This window comes from Microcaecilia unicolor, chromosome 13 (assembly GCF_901765095.1).
Source record: "Microcaecilia unicolor chromosome 13, aMicUni1.1, whole genome shotgun sequence".
NCBI classification, from domain to species: domain Eukaryota; kingdom Metazoa; phylum Chordata; class Amphibia; order Gymnophiona; family Siphonopidae; genus Microcaecilia; species Microcaecilia unicolor.
Genome location: NC_044043.1, coordinates 22,691,120 through 22,711,134, shown reverse-complemented (window position 1 = coordinate 22,711,134; position 20,015 = coordinate 22,691,120). Strand labels below are relative to the sequence as shown.

Sequence of the window (20,015 nt, the reverse complement as noted above, 5' to 3'; positions counted from 1 at the left end):
GGCTGGACTCTGCTGATACTAGCGAAAGGACTGCCATGTGTTTGCATGGTAACTCCCAGGACTCAGAGCTGAAAGTATTTTTAATTAACACTCAGAGTTATATAGACAAGGCAAGTAGCATGGTGACAGAGTTCTATAGACTTCTCTTTCTCCTCTCTGCTCTGTCAGTGAGCCATCTTCCTTCCTGGCTGTAGCAGGGGCTGATTCTGACACAAAATTACCTGTGAATTTCCGCATACCCAGTCCTTGGAAAGTCCAGACTGAAAGCCCAGCTTCTCATCTTTCCCCCTAAACCCACCTCTCCTCTCCCCCCTTTCTCTATTTCTGTGGATGGCACTCTCATTCTCCCTGTCTCATCAGCTCGTAACCTTGGGGTCATCTTCGACTCCTCTCTCTCCTTCTCTGCTCACATTCAGCAGATTGCTAAAACCTGTTGTTTCTTTCTCTATAACATCAGCAAAATCCGTCCCTTCCTCTTTGAGCACTCTACCAGAACCCTTATCCACACTCTTATCACCTCTCGCCTAGATTATTGCAACCTGCTTCTCACCGGCCTTCCACTTCGCCATCTCTCTTCTCTTCAATCAGTCCAAAACTCTGCTACGTGACTCATTTTCATGCCAGAATCGCTATGCTCACATTAGTCCTCTCCTCAAGTCACTTCACTGGCTCCCTATCCGTTTACGCATTCAATTCAAACTTCTCTTACTGACCTATAAGTGCATTCACTCTACCGCTCTGCACCACCTCTCCACTCTTGTCTCTCCCTATGCCCCCCCTCGAGTACTCTGTTCTGTGGATAAATCTCTCTTGTCTGTCCCCTTCTCCTGTACTGCAAATTCCAGACTCCATTCCTTTTATCTCGCTGCACCTCACGCCTGGAATAGACTTCCCGAGCCTGTACGTCTAGCCACGTTTTTGGCTGTTTTCAAATCCAGGCTAAAAGCCCACCTCTTTAACGCTGCTTTTGACTCCTAATCACTACTCACTTGCCCTATACCCTTTTATCCCCACCTCTTTAATTCCCTTACCTCTTAGTTGTTCTGTCTGTTTGTCTGTTCTATTTAGATTGTGAGCTCTTTGAGCAGGGACTGTCTTTTCGTGTATGGTGTACAGCGCTGCGTATGCCTTGTAGCGCTATAGAAGTGATAAGTAGTAGTAGATTCTGTTGCTACTATTGGAGATTCTAGATGGAATGTTGCTACTATTGAGATTCTGTTGCTACTATTTCAGATTCTACATGGAATGTTGCTACTATTGAGATTCTATAAGTCCACCTCTTTAACGCTGCTTTTGACTCCTAACCACTACTCACTTGCCCTATACCCTTTTATCCCCACCTCTTTAATTCCCTTACCTCTTAGTTGTTCTTTCTGTTTGCCTGTCCTATTTAGATTGTGAGCTCTTTGAGCAGGGACTGTCTTTTCATGTATGGTGTACAGCGCTGCGTATGCCTTGTAACGCTATAGAAGTGATAAGTAGTAGTAAGTAGTAGTGATGTATATTTCAGCACTCTGACTGTGCTCCCACAGAGCATAGGAACCAGCTGCTGTCCTCACAGCACCAGGCCTACTTCTCTACGCAACTGCTAGGAAGACCTGAACACAACTGGCATTGCTCTTCATGAGTTACAGGGAAAGGGACTGGAAAAGATGGCATGCATGATGGCCCCCTGATGAGAGCCAGATGGGAAGATGTAAAGGGAGAGGTTGTGCATGAATCAGATGAGAAGATTTAAAGGGAGAGGCTGTGCATGATGGCTGCTGATGGGAGGTTGGTGAAAGTTATTAAAAGGATGCACATGATGGCTGGCTAATGAGGGCTGGGTGGAACGAATTAAGCAGAGAGGCAGTACAGAGTGCTTCCTCTCTCATAAAAGTCAGAGGGGAAGACCAGAGGCTGTCTGCAACAGATGACTGATGAGGAGGAGGATGGAGAGAGGCCATGCGGGGCAGGTAAGTAAGGCAGATTCTATCATGTAGGAAGGACCTGGGACAGAGCCTGGACTGAGTCCTTGCAACTGTCACCCTACTCTGTGATTCTCATTGGACTGCCTGAGCTAGGACTTTGCTGTAAAGGATTTAGGGTTGCACACTGGCTTGTTATCTCTGAAGGAGCAAGACTGGTCAGAGAAGCAGACCCCTGTGATAAGGCAGTTACATCCTCTAAGCACATGTGAGAGACAGACCAGGGGCAGCAGACCATAGAGATAAGCGCAAGTTTCCTCATTAGAAATCATTATTTTTTTTTTGTAACCTCAGGGACTGAGGTAGAAAACTAGTGTGGGTGGAAGTTAGCAAGGCGTTTTATGGCTGCACAATGCTGAGGAATGTTTCATTCTGAGCCAATGACACTCTAAATGACACTAGTATCAGCTATTCAGTCTCAATGCAGAGAAGTACACAGAAGATTAAGGGGGCCACAACACCTGAATGCCAGGTCTGAGGAGGCATAGTTAGCTCATTCTTCTGCAGTAGGGTCAGAGAGGATTTAATGCCTATTTTTAATTTTTGCTGTGAACCCTTAACTTTTAAGCCAGAATGAGAGGTGATGGTGCTCACAGTTCTGAGCAGGACAAAAAAAATTGTATCTGTGCATGGACTGGAATGTTGATCTGTGCATAAATACTGGCATTGCAAAAGTTTTCTGTGTGAGAATTTTTCTTGAGGCTGATATTTATCCACAGAATAACATTCCAGCACATGGGCAGTTGTTTTTTCCTTTTGCTCAGACACGTGCACGGTGCTAGCCGCCCTCACTTCAGAACCATGTGGACATGTGTCTGGCAGGCTTACCTTAATTAGCGCTCATGCTGTGCTTTGACTTTACACATGATTAGCCTTCTGCATCGCAAGCAAAATTTTCTTGGTTAGTTTATGGTAGAAGCCATGCTCTCAGCCATTGGCACATGGCTCTGCATCTGCTCTTCAGTTTCTAGTGAGTAGCAATGGATTGGGAAGGTCAGGTTGCATTTTTACTTTTTATTACAGTCAGAGAGGGGATCAGAGAGATAATTGGATGATAAATGTACAGGGAAAGGGTAGCAAAATGATGCAAAATACGCAGATGTTCAGGAATTCTTTACACAATACCAATGGCTTGAGATGACAAATGCCATTATTAGAAAGATTGCAAAAGGGTTAACTATCAAACAGCTTTCAGACTTCAGGAGGGCATCTCCTCTCAACCCCTCCTTCCTTCCTTTCTACACCACAAGAGATATCTCTGTTTTTATTTATTTATTTCTAGCTCAGAAATATTTCAAGGTGAGTTACATTCAGGAACAATAGGTTTGTACTTGAGGCAATGGAGGATTAAGGGGCCCAACACAGGTGCTGGCAGTAGTTCCACCCCAGCATGCATCATTTCCGGTGCTAGCGGAAATATTGACTTGGCTGTCATCGGGCAGCATTGAGCGCTGCCCTGTTACCGCTGGGTTAGCGCAGGAGCCCAGGCCACCACCTCAATGGGTGGTAGTGAGGGCTCCCCCCCCCCCCCCCCCTGAAATGGCCAAGTGAAAGTGTGAACTTACCACATGGCCATTCAAGTTTTGGTTATTTTCACCCTCTGTGGTAAAAGGGGCCCCTTTTACCGCAGCTTAGTAAGAGGGTCCGTAAGTGAGCAAGGAGCAGTGGTTGGAATTTAACCCAGGCTCTTCTGGTCATCAGCCCAGTGCTCTAATCACTAGGCTATTCCTGCACCTTCCACATCTTTTTGAAGCGTTTACTGCTGTTATGATGTTGTGGGGGTTGATAGGAATGGATGAGATTTGTTGATGGCAGCGCTGTGGCAGCTCCGATATGCAAAACAGTGGAAAGGAAAGGCCTCAATGATATACTGAGCTTCCATAACTCTTGGAGTGTAGATTTGTAAAATATTTGTTCTTGTGCAAAAAAATTCCATTTCAATCAGTAATAAAGTTGGGAAAAAATGCTTGTAGTACACTGAACGTTTGGCACACTGTGGAACTGCCCCTATAGGCAGTGGCGTTCCTAGGGGGGCTGGCACCTGGGGCGGATCGCCGATGCGCCCTGCCCCCCCCCCCGATGCAGCGCGGACCCCCCCCTCGGCGCAAGGACACCCCCATGAAGGAACCCCCCCCGCCGGGTGCACGCCGCCGGGGGGGGGGGGGGGGTGCCGCGCGCACCTGTCCTCCGTTGTTCCATGCTTCTTCTCTGCCCTGGAACAGGTTACTTCCTGTTCCGGGGCAGAGAAGAAGCATGGAACAACGGAGGATAGGCGTGCGCGGCACCCCCCCCCGGCGGCGTGCACCCGGGGCGGACCGCACCCACTGCCCCCCCCCTAGGAACGCCACTGCCTTTAGGGTGTCTCCAGTGAGGCTTGCTGATGCTAAGAGCTAAGTTTCAATTCTATAATGGTGTCTGTGTGCCTCCCACGGTCTGAATATCGGGGCCAAGGTGAATGCGCCTTCGTGTACCATGTAATTTGTGTAACTTATAGTATGCTATAAGTTATGCACATAAGTTGGAGGCATGCCACGCTGCGCCCACGCACCACCACATGTATGACCCCTTGCAGTTACATGCTAAGGCCATTACATGCTATCTTATAGAATAGTGCATAGCACAGTCAGTTGCTCGACAGAGCTTACAATCTAATTAGGACAGACAAACAGGACAAACGAGATAAGGGAATATTAAAGTGAGGATGATAAAATAAGGGTTAGGAGTTAAAAGCAGCATCAAAAAGGTGGGCTTTTAGCTTAGATTTGAAGACGGCCCCTCCTCCCTCCCCTTCTCATGCGCCTTGTGGAATGCCCACTCGATCTGCAACAAACTGCCCTTCACCCACGATCTCTTCATCGCTCGTTCTCTCCAACTGCTCGCCCTAACTGAAACCTGGCTCTCCCCTGACGACTCTGCCTCAGTCGCGGCCCTTTGTCATGGAGGTTATCTCTTCTCCCACACTCCCCGCCCAGATGGCCGCGGTGGAGGCGTCGGGCTACTTCTCTCGCCCTCCTGTAGTTTCCAACCCCTCCTCCTACCGCAGTCTCACTGCTTCTCGTCCTTTGAAGCTCACTCCATCCGGCTATTCTACCCATTACCACTCAGAGTTGCAGTCATCTACTGCCCCCCTGATAAGCCCCTCTCTTCATTCCTTACTGACTTCGACGCCTGGCTCACCGTCTTTCTTGATCCCGCATCTCCATCCCTCATTCTTGGTGATTTTAACATTCACGTTGACAACCCATCCAACTCCTACGCTTCTAAATTCCTCACTCTGATATCCTCCTTTAACCTCCGACTATGCTCTACCACCCCTACTCACCGTGATGGCCATTATCTCGACCTCGTTCTCTTCTCTTCCTGCTCACCTTCCAATTTCTGCACCTCAGTCCTTCCTATCTCAGATCATCACCTAATCACTCTCACTCTTCATCACCCTCCCCCTCAACCTCGCCCAACTATAACCACTGCCTTCAGGAATCTCCAAGCTGTCGACCCCCCTACCCTATCCTCTCACATCTCCACTCTCTTCCCTTCCATCTCGTCTTCCGAATCTGTCGACACGGCTGTCTCTACCTACAATGAAATTCTCTCCACTGCTCTGGATACCCTAGCACCATCTGTCTCTCGCCCCACTAAGCGCATTAATCCTCAGCCCTGGTTAACCCCTTGCATCCGTTACCTTCGCTCCTGCACCCGCTCTGCTGAACGACTCTGGAGGAAATCTCGCACCCTGTCAGACTTCACCCATTTCAAATTCATGCTATCCTCCTTCCAGTCCTCCCTATTCCTTGCCAAACAGGAATATTATTCTCAATTAACCAATTCTCTTGGCTCCAACCCTTGTCGCCTCTTCGCCACCCTCAACTCCCTACTTAAAGTACCCTCCGCTCCCACCCCCCCCCTCTCTCCTCAAACACTAGCTGACTACTTCCGCGATAAAGTGCAGAAGATAACCTTGAATTCACTTCCAAGCCTTCTCCTCCCTGTGACTTCTTAACCCACTCCCTCAACCAACCTAACCTGGCCTCCTTCTCCTCCTTCCCTGAGATCACCGAAGAGGAAACTGCTTGCCTTCTTTCTTCCTCTAAGTGCACCACCTGTTCCTCTGATCCCATTCCCACCAATCTGCTTACCAACATCTCTCCTACAGTTAACCCCTCAATCTGTCACATCCTCAACCTCTCTCTCTCCACTGCCACTGTCCCTGACACCTTCAAGCACGCTGTAGTCACACCACTTCTCAAAAAACCATCACTTGACCCATCTCTCTTCTACCCTTCCTCTCCAAATTACTTGAACGTGCTGTCCACAGCCGCTGCCTTGACTTCCTCTCCTCTCAGGCCGTCCTCGACCCGCTTCAATCCGGCTTTCGCCCACTACACTCAACAGAAACAGCACTCTCTAAAGTCTGCAATGACCTGTTCCTTGCCAAATCCAAAGGTCACTATTCTATCCTCATCCTCCTCGACCTATCTGCCGCCTTTGACACCGTCAATCATAATTTACTTCTTGACACACTGTCCTCATTTGGGTTCCAGGGCTCCGTCCTCTCCTGGTTCTCCTCGTATCTTTCCCAACGCACCTTCAGAGTATTTTCTAATGGCTCTTCTTCCACCCCGTCCCGCTCTCTGTTGGGGTCCCTCAAGGATCTGTCCTTGGACCGCTTCTTTTCTCGATATACACCTCTTCCCTGGGCTCGTTGATCTCATCACATGGTTTCCAGTACCATCTATATGCTGATGATACCCAGCTTTACCTCTCCACTCCCGACATCACAGTTGAAACCCAGGTCAAAGTTTCGGCCTGCCTTTCAGACATCGCTGCCTGGATGTCCAACTGGCATCTGAAACTGAACATGGCAAAGACTGAGCTCCTTGTCTTTCCACCCAAACCCTCTTCTCCTCTTCCCCCACTTTCTGTCTCTGTTGACAATGCCCTCATCCTCCCCGTTTCTTCAGCCCGCAATCTCGGAGTCATTTTTGACTCCTTCCTCTCCTTCTCTGCCCATATCCAGCAGACAGCTAAGACCTGTCGCTTCTTCCTCTATAATATTAGCAAAATTCGCCCATTCCTCTCTGAACAGACCACCCGAACCCTCGTCCACTCGCTCGTTACCTCTCGTCTTGACTATTGCAACCTTCTCCTCGCTGGCCTCCCGCTTAGCCACCTATCCCCCCTTCAATCTGTCCAAAATTCCGCCGCACGTCTTATCTACTGCGTGAACCGATACTCTCATATCACCCCTCTCCTCAAGTCGCTTCACTGGCTCCCGATCCGCTACCGTATACAGTTCAAGCTTCTCCTATTGACCTTCAAGTGCACTCAATCTGCAGCCCCCCATTACCTCTCTACCCTCCTCTCCCTGTATGTTCCCACCCGTAACCTCTGCTCTCAGGACAAATCACTCCTTTCTGTACCCTTCTCCACCACCGCTAACTCCAGACTCCGCCCCTTCTGCCTCGCATCACCTTATGCCTGGAGCAGACTTCCTGAGCCCATATGCCATGCGCCCTCGCTGCCCATTTTCAAGTCCTTACTCAAGGCCCATCTCTTCTCCCTTGCTTTTAGTGCCTAACCACCTTCCCATTCCTGATACCTACACTGACTACATAGTTTTTACCTTTAGATTGTAAGCTCTCTTGAGCAGGGACTGTCCTTCCCCATGTTTAAACTTGTACAGCGCTGCGTAACCCTGGCAGCGCTATAGAAATGCTAAGTAGTAGTAGTAGTAGTAGTAGATGGAGCTTGACGTACCAATTGCTGTATGGGGCAGATCTATAAGTGGGCCTCTCCTTGTATGCACCCCATCTGTGCTGCACGGCGAGAGCCTACTTACATCTACCTGTAAAAGTGCTGGTATTCTGTACATTTAGTACACACAGTACACAAGAGTGGGAGATGCCAAACCCAATTCCCAAGGTGATCAGTAAAATCATTTATTGTCCAATAATATAATGCTACAGACAAATTGAACCCAACAGGGGCCATGTTTTGGTGCCCAAGCCTTTGTCAGGGTTTCTTAATAGCCATCCAAAAGAGCATATGAAAATAAGTATCAAAATGCCAAGCACAGAAGCTTAGCAGTACAAAAGATGCTTCCCCCAAGTGCCGGGATTCAGTATATTCACACACTAAAGTGACAGTATTCTGTACATTTAAACATGCAATGATGTGAACTTGTAAGCATCCCTTTATAGAATTCCCTTTTATTTGCTTACAAGTCTTTAAATGATTCAGAGCAAAGACATTTTATAAGGAGCCACCTAGTTTTAGAGCGTATTGATATTTTATACATTTTAATGCTGATAGTGTAGTAATTTACACAGGGAAAGAGCCTCATCTAATATAATAATTTGCACCTCCAACGTTCTGAAGCTGACTCCGTGGCAGCGTGGCAGTGAAGCCGTGTAGTGTTCATAGGGTTCGTAATTGCACTCCCGATCACTGCCCCACCCTCGAGGGAACTCTGTATAGTTGCCAGGGAAAGAAATGCAACGTCAGAAGGAGCAGGGACCAACCACAGGCCTTGCACTCGCTCTCAGTGCCCCGCCCTCAGAGGGAAGGGAAGGCTGCATGTAATATTCACCTACCGGAAGTTCGTTCCCTCCCTTCCTCTCTCCCTCCGAGTTCCAGGGTCGTCGTCCATTCCCCCCTCCCTCCCTCCCAGTTCCAACTTCCCCACTCCCTCCCTTCCAATTCCAGGGTCTTCCCTCCCTCCCTCCCAGTTCCAGGGTCATCGTCCCTCCCTCCCTCCCTCCCTTCCTTCCACTTCCAGGCCCCCTCCCTCCGAATTTTAAAAGTCATCCTGACTTACCTCGCATGGTAAAAAGCGTGCAGGCTCGGCACTTCAGTTTTCCCTTCTCTGTCTCTCAGCTCTGGTCCCGCCCTTGCAGAAACAGGAAATGAGGGCGGGACCAGAGCTGAGAGACAGAGAAGGGAAAACTGAAGTAAGTGCTGAGCCTGCACGCTTTTTACCGTTGCTGCCGGCCGCCGTAACCCCAACGAGGTAAGTCAAGATGACTTTTAAAATTCAGAGGGAGGGGGCCTAGAACTGGAAGGGAGGGAGGGAGGGACGATGACCCTGGAACTCGGAGGGATGACGACCCTGGAACTGGGAAGAAGGGAGGGGGACCCTGGAAATGGGAGGGAGGGAGGGAGGGAGGGAAGGACCCTGAAACTGGGAGGGAGGGAGGGAGAGGGGACCCTGGAATTGGGAGGGAGGGAGGGAGGGGGGACGCTGGAACTTCCCTTAAAGACATTAATGGCAGAAGGTGATTATCTTGTTAGCGTCCATTTCATTTCAATGAGAAACGGGCTTTATTTTACTAGTAAAGTAATAATAACCAGAATGAAAGTCCAGTAAGTGTTTAAGTGTCATGGCCAGTGCTTTTTTTGTGCCGGTACGCAACGGTACGGCGTACCGGCACCTTTTTTTTTGCTCCCCCCGCCCCGTGAGTCCATGTCCCGCACGCAGTGCCAGCCCCCATTTCCGGCCGCTGCTGCTTCTCCTGTTGAGCAACAGCGGCAGCTACACAAAGAAAAAGATTAAAAAAAAAACTTCAAACCTGGCTGAAACGCGGCATCCCGGCACTGTAGACAGCCATTAGGCATTGGCTGTTGCCCCGCAGCCACTCCTCCTCTTGCCTCTACGTCACTGCGCTCCTCCGGGGTCTTCCTCCAGGGGCAGTGACGTAGAGGCAAGAGGAGGAGCGGCTGCGGGGCAACAGCCAATGCCTAATGGCTGTCTATAGTGCCGGGGTGCCGTGTTTCAGTTTCAAAATTTTTTTTAATCTTCTTTTCTTTGTGTAGCGGCCGCTGCTGCTCAACAACAGGAGAAGCAGCAGCGGCCGGAAATAGGGGCTGGTGCCGCATGCGTCGCGACTTCGCGCCGTTCGCGGGAAACGTGGCAGGGAGAGGGAAACCAACAGAAGGAAGGATTGGGGAGAGAGAGAAAGAGGGAAACCAACAGAGGGAAGGATTGGGGAGAGAGAGAAAGAGGGAAACCAACAGAGGGAAGGATTGGGGAGAGAGAGAGGGAAAACAACAGAGGGAAGGATTGGGGAGAGAGAGAGAGAGAGGGAAAACAACAGAGGGAAGGATTGGGGGGAAAGAGAAAGAGGGAAACCAACAGAGGGAAGGATTGGGGAGAGAGAGAGAGAGAGGGAAAACAACAGAGGGAAGGATTGGGGGGGGAGAGAGAGAGGGAAAACAACAGAGGGAAGGATTGGGGAGAGAGAGAGAGGGAAAACAACAGAGGGAAGGATTGGGGAGAGAGAGAGGGAAAACAACAGAGGGAAGGATTGGGGAGAGAGAGAAAGAGGGAAAACAACAGGGAAGGATGGGGAGAGAGAGGGAAAAACAGATGGAAGGATTGGGGAGAGAGGGGAAAACAGATGGAAGGATGGGGAGAGAGAGGGGGAAAACAGAGGGAAGGATTGGGGAGAGAGAGAAAGGGAAAACAGAGGGAAGGATTGGGGAGAGAGAGGGGAAAACAGATGGAAGGATGGGGAGAGAGGGAAAAACAGATGGAAGGATGGGGAGAGAGAGGGAAAAACAGATGGAAGGATTGGGGAAAGAGAGGGAAGACACTGGATGGAAGAATGCAGAAAGAAATAGGGGAGACACTGGAAGGATGGGGAGAGAAAGCAGAGCTGCTGGATGGAAAAGGGGAATAGAGAAAGACTGGAGAATAAGAGGAAGGGGCATGGGGAGAACAAGGGTGAGGAAAAGATGAAAAGCCACAGGTAGATGAAGGAAATTAAAGAATGGATAGTAAGAATGAATTAAATCTGGACAGAGAGAGAGCCTGAAAAATATTGAAGAAAGCAATGAAAAAGGAGACAAAAATGACAAATGGCACAGAAGAGTTAAGCGAAAACAAAGGAAAGGAGAATCACAGACTGGGACCAATATGGAAAGAAAAACAGTCACCAGACAAAGGTAGAAAAAAAATCATTTTATTTTCATTTTAGTGTTTGTAATATGTCCAATTTGAGAATTTACATTGGCTGTCTTTTTTGCACTGGGTATACTGGAGCTGTAAGAGCTTACAGAGATTATTTATAATGAAAAAAAATCACGTTATTTTTTTATCCTATAGTACTGTAATATTTTCAATGATGTCTGTTTATATGCGCCATGGCTGGTATAGGGGGTGTGGTTAATGTGGGTGTGGCTATCATAGGGGTGGAGCCATATGTGGTGGCCCCACCCATAATGAGTACCGGCACCTTTTTTTCTACAAAAAAAGCACTGGTCATGGCACATACTTCCACTGGGAAGTGTTAGGTGGAGAATGAGCAGAATCTGCTGTCCTCACGTATGTGTAGAAAGTACATGCTAACATTTATATGAGACCTGGGGCTGACATGTATGCACCTTCTGTCAAGCCTGTGCTAGTATTTTGTAAAAGGAGGTACATAGCTGACTTCATAACACATGTTTAAAATAGGCAGCTAAAATCATTTGATACCTAGGCCTGATTTTGTCAAATGAGCCTCTTATTACAGGATCCCCGTGATTAACTGTGGGCATTACTGTTTTCTGGCATTTCAAGAGATTTTCTCTCACCTTGTTCACTCAAAGATTATACACGGGTCGGTATTCAAAGAGGCATATTTTCAAAGCAGTTTGGGAGGCTAAGTTCCATAGGTTTCTATGGAACTTTGGGAGGCTAAGTGCTTTGAAAATGAGCCTCAAAGTGATTTAACCAGCTACAAACAGCTCCTGGCTAGTTAAATCACTTGTTAAGGGATATCCACAAATATTCACTGGTAGTTAATTGATTAGTGCTGCTGAAAATGCCTTGTTTGCGCCTATCTCAAATCCAGCTATTTTGGGGAAGAAAGGGAAGGGAAATGGGACTTGCTATACCACCTTTCTGAGGTTTTTGCAACTACATTCAAAGCAGTTTACATATATTCAGGTACTTATTTTGTACCAGGGGCAATGGAGGGTTAAGTGACTTGCCCAGAGTCACAAGGAGCTGTAGTGGAAATTGAACTCAGTTCCCCAGGATCAAAGTCCACTGTATTAACCACTAGGCTACTCCTACACTCATTCCACCAATAAGAGCCACATCAGTGATGTCACAATGGCTTGATTGCCTGATACTTGGCTCACTTCTGATATTGTGAAGTCGTAGGGGAAAGGGAAATGGGACTTGATATACCGCCTTTCTGAGGTTTTTGCAACTACATTCAAAGCGGTTTACATATATTCAGGTACTTATTTTGTACCAGGGGCAATGGAGGGTTAAGTGACTTGCCCAGAATCACAAGGAGCTGTAGTGGGAATTGAACTCAGTTCCCCAGGATCAAAGGCCACTGCACTAACCACTAGGCTACTCCTCCACTCACTTCGCCAGTTAAGTGCCAATATTCAGCATTTAACAAGACAAGGTAACCACATGAACAAGACCGAATAAAAGTCAGTCCTATCTTTATGCGGTGCCCCATAGCCGGTTTATTGTTGAAGGTCGCACTTAACTGGCTATGCTTTAGCTGGCTCCACAAACCTAGAAATTCAATGCCGAAGTCCAGACATGACTCAGAATTGAATTTCCAGGCATAATGCCAGTGGTGGTCAGCAAAACGTTGAGCACTGCCGGCTGAATATTGACCTCCATAGAGGATATCATAGCAGATAAACACTGAAAGGTCCCTCCAGTCTGCCTGTTCCTCCTTCCTACCACCAACACCTCTTCATCTCCAGGTTTCCCTTCACTTCTTCACAATTAGGGGTCCCTTGTGCTTATTTCAGGCCATCTTCAATTCTGTTATTGCTTATGTCTCCTACAAGACCATGCAGTGTATCCACCACCCTCTCCATGAAGAAATATTTCTTAAAGTTGCACATGAGCAGGTCTGGTTTAAACATTAAACAAATTATGTGATCGTTCAGACCGTCAGCTTCTGGGGAGTTGCAAAGAGGAGCTGCAGTCAAAGCAAAACAACAGATCCTGACAGTCTCACAAACTCAAACAACCATCAGCACATTCTGTTACTTACAGGGAGAAGGGTTAATTTTTAAATAGTCATGGTAACATGGTAGAAGATGGCAGATAAAGACCTGCATGGTATGCCCAATAAGATAAACATATGCATACTTGATCTTGGCCTGTCCTTGCCATTTTCAGGGCACAGACCATAGAGTCTGCCCGGCACTGGCTTAATCTTCAACTACTGGAGATGCCGTTGGAACCCACTCCAATCCAACCGTGACCTGAGGGGGAGGGGTGTGGAGCAAGGATGATCAGGTGAAAGGGTCTGCATTTCTGAAGTGTCACCTAAGGCACCCAGTACCCCTGCCCCATCCATTCTATTGTTCTCTGAGGGCCAGATGCACTAAACTTAAGGAGCCCTTAACACACCATTAACGAGCAAGTAATAAACCCTGGCATGCACTAAAGACTTTTTTCCGACTACGGTAGCAGCTAACGAAAACGGAATGCAGATGAGCAAATCGTGTAGAAACCCTATTGTAATGAGATCCACGAACCTTTTTCCGATTGCCTTAACGCTGGAAAACGCTGGAAAATCTAACGACAGGTCTGTACCTCTCATTGGGGCTGCGCGGGATTGAGAAAATTATTAAAATGTTAAAAAAAAAAATCTGGGGGCTAAAACGGCCAAGTACTGGTCATGGACGGCCATTCTACACCCGAAAAAACCGCCCAAGTGCTTGTCACTTTATTGATAATTGTTCAATAAAGACTTCATACAACTTAAAAAAGTGGAAAAAAAATCCAAGTGCTTCCTTTTTTATAACAAAACTATTAGTGGGATTTGAACCCACCACCTGGATTATAAGACCACTACTCTAACCATTCGGCCACAACTATACTTACTTGGATGTCCCTCCCTTTCTTCCAGGTCTCTGAGCTGAGTGAAGCACGGCCAAAAAGGATGTTTTTATTATTGCGGGGAGGGAGGGGGGGGAGGCCGCCCAAAATGGACGTTTTTTTTTTTTAAGCAAAGCTTTATTTAAAAAATATCAAACAGGCTCCGATGCTGCAGGCTCTTTTTTTGGACATCATTCAACCCCGGAATAATAAAAACATCCTTTTTGGCCGTGCTTCACTCAGCTCAGAGACCTGGAAGTCTCTGAGCCAATCACAGCGCGTTTCGCTGAGCTAAACATGTTGTGATTGGCTCAGAGACTTCCAGTTCTCTCAGCTGAGTGAAGCAAGGCCAATCACAGCGCGTTTAGCTCAGCTAAACACGCTGTGATTGGCTCAGAGACTTCCAGTTCTCTCAGCTGAGTGAAGCACGGCCAAAAAGGATGTTTTTATTATTCCGGGGTTGAATGATGTCCAAAAAAGAGCCTGCAGCATCGGAGCCTGTTTGATTTTTTTTTTTAAATAAAGCTTCGCTTCAAAAAACAAACATCTATTTTGGGCGGTCTACCCCCCCCCCCCCCCCCCCCCGCAATAATAAAAATGTCCTTTTGGGCCGTGCTTCACTCAGCTCAGAGACTGGAAGTAAGGGAGGGACATCCGAGTAAGTACAGGTGTGGCCGAGTGGTTAGAGCACCGGTCTTGTAATCCAGAGGGGTTGGGTTTAAGTCCCACTAATAGGTTTGTTAAAAAAAAAAAAAAGGACGAGCACTTGGATTTTTTTCCCACTTTTTTAAGTTGTATGAAGTCTTTATTGAACATTTATCAAAACAGCATAACAAAATACAGCACTCCAGAACAAGTAAGTAATAGCATAACTAATCAGCTCCAGGTCTCTCTCAGCCAATCCCAGCATGTTTAGCTGTTACCAGTATCAGCTAAACGCGCTGTGATTGGCTGAGAGAGACCTGGAGGGAGGGACGTCCAAAAAGTTTTGATTTGTGTCCTCTCACGTCCCAATTTTCTGGGCTGGAAGGTTAGTTTTTATTCTCTTGCCTCTGAACTGTACATTAGCTTGTAGCCTTTAAAAAGAACGTCTTTTTAGAGGGAGTTTTTTTTTAATAGTGAAGGACGTGTTGAAGGACGTCCTTGGCATGCGCAGAGCAGCCAGCATAATGCTTGGCTGCTCTGCGCATGCTCCACCGGCCGATTGGCCGACTGTTTAACGATGGAATAGAGAATGCAAGTGAGCTACAACGAGCAGCTCATTTGCATTCCCTTTCCTTGATGCATGCCCGTTCCTTACCGATTCGCTAAGGGAATCGGTAAGGAAAGGGCTCTAACGATTGATTAGTGCATCTAGCCCTGAGTCTGTTATCACTGTAAAAGGGTTGGTTCCTCTACATTATTTATTCCTTTAGAGGTCCTTTAGATCTGCTGTAGTGCTGGATTGCAGTGTTTTGTCATCTAGCTCTACATGTTCAGGCTGATACAGTGACGTAGCCACAGGTGGGCCTGGGTGGGCCGGGCCCACCCACTTAGGGCTCAGGCCCACCCACAGTAGCACATGTTTAGCAGTAGCTGATGGGGGTGCCAAGCTCTACCAGCTGAAGACTTCCCCCTGATGGTAATGAATATGGTGTGCTCCATGTTACTGGCACCTGTGAATGCTCAGTTTTCAGCGCATGCCTGCTGTAGACTGCCAAGGTGGAGAGAAATATTTTCCCACCAGCTTAAATATTTTTGGGGGGGAGGGGGAGAACACTTGGTGCCCACCCACTTCTTGCCTAGGCCCACCCAAAATCTGCTGTCTGGCTACGCCCCTGGGCTGATAGAAGTTCTTTTTTTTTTTTCCTCTTGTATTATTTATTTATTGCATTTGTATCCCACATTTGCCCACCTCTTTGCAGGCTCAATGTGGCTTACAATATATCATGAATAGTGGAAATAAGAAGAGAATAGACATTTAGTATTATAGAAGGTTTTGGGTTACATGATAATGTTAAGACATGATAGTAATATACCAAGAAAACATTATGAGACAATTCTGGGTACATGTGGGGGAGTTCACATGTGTTGATCTTTGTGGTATGTCTTGTTAAAGAGATGGGTCTTCAGTAGTTTGCGGAAGTTGGTTAGTTCACAGATTGTTCTTAGGTTGCGCGGCAGCGCGTTCCAGAATTGTGTACTCATGTAGGAAAAGGTTGATGTGTGCGTTAGTTTGTATTTTAGACCTTTACAGTTGGGGAAGTGAAGGTTAAGGAATGTGCGAGATGATGTTTTAGCATTCCTGGGTGGTAAGTCGATCAGGTCTGACATGTAGGCTGGGGCTTCGCCATGAATGATTTTGTGAACTAGGGTACATATTTTGAACGTGATACTTTTTGTCACAAAACGACTAGCCACCCACCTGGGGTTACCCCGCGGCCACTTATAGGGTCTAACCCCAGCACAGCTGTGCCTGCACCTGCTGCTTGTGCTCTACACTAGCACCCTTCTCCCACCGACTGGGTTCCAGCCGCCTCTGAGCGAGTCTCCTGCTCTCAAATTATTCCCAGTGATTTCTAGGGTACTGGAGCTACACTCCCAGTGGTCCCACAGTTCCCAGAAAGAACTCACAGACCCAACACACAATCCGCTAGGATTCTTTATCAGTCCAGGCAAAGAGGCAATAAACTCAAACTTGTTTATTGTCTTAAAAATTGAACAATGAACAAAAAATGTGCGATCAGCCAACAATAACAGGTAACTGAAATATGGATCAATTATAACACTAACTAATCATTTGTTTACTTTCTAAAAAGTACCTATGAAGATCAGGACATATAATTCACCGAGCCTCAGTAAAGATCTCTGTCTCTCTTTTCTTCCTGGCTAAGAATGGAGCAAAAGCCAGTACTCTCCAATGTAAATGAGCTCCTGAGCCAATCAGAGCCCAGACAACAAGTTTTAAAAGTATACGGCAGACTGCCTTTCCAAATACGTTTAAACAAAGAAAAACAGCCTTGGTTCTACAGCAGCTTCGAAACATAAATATGTACCACCTAATGGCCAACTAGAGAAATACGCTTCAAGACTAATTAAGGCAGTTTTACAGGCTTAAAACACACTGTTCTGCCACACCTCTCCCTTCAAGAGAGACCCCAGACTGCAGCCTCTATAGACCACTGATCAGGCAGAGGCATAGCCAAGGGTGGGCCCGGGTGGGCCCAGGCCCACCCACCCACTTTAGGCTCAGGCCCACCCAGTAGCAGCACAACTATGATGTGGCTGGCAGGGATCCCAGTCCCACCATCCGAAAACTCCCAACAACTGTCCCTCCTGTATACCTTGTAAATAGCAGATCTTCACCTGCAGTGAGCAGCGACTGATGCATACTGCTCACACCAGCACCACAGCCTATCCTCTGATGTATTCCCGCCTATGTGAAAACAGGAAGTTGCATCAGAGGGAAGGCTGTGGGGCCAACATGAGCAGTGTGTATTAGTTGCTGCATGCTGCTGGTGAAAATCTGCTATTTAAAAGACATGCAGGGGAGGAGGGGGTGTGTGTTTGAGAGACCATATGGCATTCAGGTGAGAGAAGGAGAGACCAAATCACCTGTGGGATGGGGCATGGTTCTTCTGCCCACCCATCTTGGGCCCAGGCCCACCTAAAATTGGGTGCCTGGCTACGCCCCTGTGATCAGGTCTCGATAGTCCAATCTCAGGGCGGTTCTGGCTTTTCCTTCCTGGAGAGACCATCAGCTTTGACATGTTCTTATATATATCCCCCCTCTCCGCCCTTTCTCCCAAAGTATACATATTGACATCTTTAAATCTGTTCCCATATGCTTTATGCCAGAGACTACCGACCAATTTTGTAGCCGTACTCTTGACCAACTTCCTCCTGTTTATATCTTTTTGAAGGTATGGTCTCCAGAATTGCACACAGAATTCTAAATGGGGGCCTCACCAAACATAGTAACATAGTAGATGAAGGCAGAAAAAGACCTGCATGGTCCATCCAGTCTGCCCAACAAGATAAACTCATATGTGCTACTTTTTGTGTATACCTTACCTTGATTTGTACCTGTCCTTTTCAGGGCACAGACCGTGTAAGTCTGCCCAGCACTATCCCCGCCTCCAAACCACCAGCCCCTCCTCCCACCACCGGCTCTGGCACAGACCGTATAAGTCTGCCCAGCACTATCCCCGCCTCCTGCCACCGGCTCTGCCACCCAATCTCAGCTAAGCTCCTGAGGATCCATTCCTTCTGAACAGGATTCCTTTATGTTTGTCCCACACGTGTTTGAATTCTGTTAACGTTTTCATTTCCACCACCTCCTGCGGGAGGGCATTCCAAGCATCCACTACTCTCTCCGTGAAAAAAATTCTTCCTGACATTTTTCTTGAGTCTGCCCCCCTTCAATCTCATTTCATGTCCTCTCGTTCTACCTCCTTCGCACCTCCGGAAAAGGTTCGTTTGCGGATTAATACTTTTCAAATATTTGAAGGTCTGTATCATATCACCCCTGTTTCTCCTTTCTTCCAGAGTATACATGTTCAGGTCATCAAGTCTCTCCTCATACGTCTTGTAACGCAAAGGCCACAGAGGGGTACTGTACACTCTCAGCTTCCTCTCTGTCCAGGGGAACAGGGTGTTTTCTCCGTCTTTCCTCAGGGGAGGCACAGAAGACTGAACCCTTTGCTCCTTCTCCCAGAAGGAAAATGGCTCCATTTCATTCTCCATCACAGGAGGGCGCAATAGTTCTCTCAAAAGTGCAGAGGACACTGTCCTGTTCAGGAAGGCTGTTCAGCAGATGTTCCTCAAAGTATCTCTCGTATTGATGACAAAAGCATATGAGTCAACGCTGAGCTCAGTGGTCAGCATTGTTTTTAAACACTGGCTGCTGTGTGGCTAAAACATTTTCCAGTATTTAGTGCTTGTATCTGGATAGTGACCAGGGCTGAATATCCAGATGGCGGTGGTTTTGAACTTGTTATCCGGATAGCTAATGTAAGAAGGAAGAAAGACAAGAGTTCAGAGGAAAAAGGAGTGGAGGCAGCATGCAAGAAAAGAGCAGACAGAACCGGGAACAGCAATAAAGCTGACCACTCTGGGTGCCAAATAAGGGGAGAGGGGTTGCCATTAGCACTTTCTGTGAATCTGCAAGCCTGAAAGAGAAGGGAGCACTGAATGCAGTCCTTGACTGAGGTGCTCTTTTGGCCAGCAAAAGGGGTGGCGGAGGAGAGGTGATGGAGGGCTGGAAGGGGAAGAGATAGATGGGGAGAGTGACATCGAGAGAGAGGTGGCGAAGAAAGTTGGAAGGGAGATGGAGGAGGAGGGGGGGAGAAAAAGACATGGTAGCTCAGAGGAAGGATGGTGGGAAGAGAGGGAGATGTGAGACAAGTGGCCTAGTGGTTAGAGCAACAGCCTTGCAATCCAGGAGTGGCCGGTTCAAATCCCATTGCTGCTCCTTATGATCTTGGGCAAGTCACTTAACCCTCCATTGCCTCAGGTACAAACTTAGACTGTGAGCCCTCCTGGGACAGAGAAATATCCAGTGTACCTGAATGTAACTCACCTTGAGCTACTACTGAAAAAGGGGTGAGCAAAATCTAAATAAATAAATGAGGTAGATGTAGAGAAGTAACATGAAAGTGAGATGTCTATCAGATGAAAAGGAATGAAAGATGATAAAGTGAGAAATAGAATGAAGAGGAAAAGTAACAACACAAGTACAAAAGATTTTAAGTTTAATTTGAGGTCACTCAAAGGGGTCTATTTAAACGACTATGACTTTTATTAACATTATCAAATGAGATATAGAATTGCAAAGTTTATTATAAGGTGCAGTGTGTCCTGATAGATGGGCACTTTACTCATTGGATCTAGTCCAATATGTCTATATATAAAAGGCATCACCAACGTTCTAAATGAAGCCTCCAGCCGGAAGTGTGAAGGGGGAGAGATATCCGGTTTCCCCATGAGTGTCTGCCCCGCCCTCGCTCTCTCTGTAACACAAACAGTGAAGGAAAACACAGCAAAGCACGAAATCAAATCCTCTCTCTGTAACAGTGAAGGACTCAGAGGGGGGAGGGGAGAGAGGGCAGAAGCCCTCACTATCTCTGTAACACAAACACAGCACAGCACAGCAGGAAACTTAACACTGAAGGACTCGACTCCGAGGGGGGAAGGGACAGAGAGGACAGACAGCACAGGGGAAG

At 47.4% G+C, this 20,015-nt stretch overlaps 1 protein-coding gene across 3 annotated transcripts in view; it reads left to right on the top strand.

Moving 5' to 3' along the window:
- LOC115482473 (claudin-4-like) overlaps positions 1-20,015 on the top strand; it is a 189,110-nt gene that overhangs the window by 116,270 nt on the left and 52,825 nt on the right. The window contains exon 1 of one of the 3 annotated variants that reach the window (XM_030222246.1): positions 1,867-1,955. The exons of 1 other annotated variant lie outside the window; for it this stretch is intronic. The gene's annotated coding sequence lies outside the window, so the exon portion shown is untranslated. Of the gene's footprint in view, positions 1-1,866; positions 1,956-20,015 lie in introns of those variants that run through there. One more of the 3 variants, XM_030222247.1, reaches the window with a different exon arrangement.